Source organism: Thamnophis elegans, chromosome 7 (genome assembly GCF_009769535.1).
Source record: "Thamnophis elegans isolate rThaEle1 chromosome 7, rThaEle1.pri, whole genome shotgun sequence".
Lineage (NCBI taxonomy): Eukaryota > Metazoa > Chordata > Lepidosauria > Squamata > Colubridae > Thamnophis > Thamnophis elegans.
In genome coordinates, this window is record NC_045547.1 from 70,822,621 (window position 1) to 70,824,754 (window position 2,134).

Consider the following 2,134-nt stretch of genomic DNA (forward strand, 5'->3'; position numbering starts at 1 on the left):
GCAGTGGGGGCAGTTTCAGTTGCACTGAGACTGGGTTGATGATCTTTACTATGGGGAATGGTCCCACAAACTTTGGTTCCAGTTTCTTGCTAGGGAGTCTTAACCTCAAATATTTTGTGGAGAGGTAAACCTCTCACCAGGAATGGTCATTGCGGAGCTTGGTGTTTATCTGCCCGTCCCTTATAGGTTTGTCCTGCTTTAGCTAGCGCTTTTTTGACATTCTTCCAGGCTGCTTTTGGCATTGACATCCAGTCAGTCAAGCTGACTGATGAAGGGTGATCCCTTGGATACTCAGGCATTGGGACAAAGTCTATGCCGCTCACTACTTTGAATGGTGTTAGTCCGGTGCTGCTGTGAACAGCATTATTGTACGCAACCTCAGCAAAGGTCAGAAGGTCTGCCCAATTGGACTGCACATAGCACCTCAGGTACTGCTCTACCATAGCATTCAGTCTCTCTGCCCCCCCCCCCCAATTGGTGCTCAGGTGAAAATGGACTGCAGGAACTCCCTCCAGAACTTAGCTGTGAACTGGACCCTTCTGTCTGAGATAATTCTTCAAGGTACTCCATGCAGGTGGTAGATGTGCTTCAGGAACAGTTTGGCCAGCTTGTGAGCTGAGGGTAGTCCACTGCAGGGTATGAAGTGCGCCTGTTTGGAGAACAGGTCTATTACAGTCCAAATCACCGTGTTTCTCCCACTTTTCGGCAACTCTACTATAAAGTCCATTGCGATCTCCTCCCACGGTCTCGTTGGCTCTGCTACTCGCTGCAACAATCCAGGGTTTTTTCCTGGTCACCTTTTCATTATGGCGCAGATGGTGCAACTTTTCAAATAACTGTCCACATCTTTCTTTATTTTGGGCCACCAGAACTGCCTCCGGGCTAAGTGTAACGTATTTAGGAATCCAAAGTGGCCTGCCGGTTTGGTGTTGTGGCTCCTCTGGAGAATTAGGGTGCATAGGGATTCTGGGACATAGAGTTTCGTCTGCTTCCATGCATGGTCATCTCTTTTTGTCAAGATGTGTTCATTGTTTTGGAACCAAGGATCTGCTAGCAGTTCAGTTTTGAGTCTCATGATTAGGTCGCCTGCTGGTTGGTCATGCCGGTCACGGCGTTGTTGTCTGGTGATCACTCGGGCAGCTATTTGGGTAGAGGGAATGATGGCGTCCCTCACCTGCTCCCATTCAATTTGTACTGGGGCATGCAGGAGAGGGCATCAGCTAGAAAGTTCCTCTGCCCTGGAATGTGCTTTAGTACAAAGTTGAAGCTGTTGAAATATTGAGCCAATCGGACTTGTTTGTTTCTGTGGGGTCCTAAGAGCCTCCAGATTCTTATGGTCAGTCCAGACTTCTAACAGTTTCTGGCCCCCTTCCAATAGATGTCTCCAAGTTAGCAGTGCCCATCTCACTGCAAAAGCCTCCTTTTCCCATGCGGCTCATCACCTCTCTGTGTCTGTGAGCTTGCGGGAGGTGTAGGCGCAGGGTTGTATGTTTCCTTGGTTGTTTCTTTGGAGTAGCACCGCTTCCACTGCCATGTGACTGGCATCTGCTTGGATCACGAAGGGTTGCTCAGGGTCAGGATGCTTCAGCACCGGTTCCTTTGCAAACATTTCTTTTAGTGTCTCGAATGCCTTTTGGCAGGTTAGGTCCCACTGTAGAGGTTGTCCCGGGCAAGGTTTTGTTCCTGGGCTCCCTGTCTTCAGGTGGTCTGTGATGGGTTTGGCGATCTTCGCAAAGGAGGGGATGAATTGCCTATAGAAGTTTGCGAACCCTAAGAAGCTTTGTAGCTGTCTGCAGGTGGGAGGGGGTTGCCAACTTAGGAGGGCTTGCACTTTGGCTGGGTCCATCTCTATTCTGTCATTTGACACTCAGTAGCCTAGGTAGTCTAGTCGCTCAGGGTGGAATCCACATTTTGATAGCTTGATGTACAGGTTGGCTGCCAGACGTTTTTCCAGTACTTGGCGGACCAGGGGTATGTGGTCGTCCATGGTTTCAGTGTAGATGAGGATGTCAGTCAGGTAGACGAGGATCCCCTTGTAGAGGTGCTCATGCAGCACCTTGTTTATTAACTGCATGAACACTGCTGGGGCTCCCTGTAGTCCAAAAGACATCACTTTGAATTGGAAGCTCCCTAG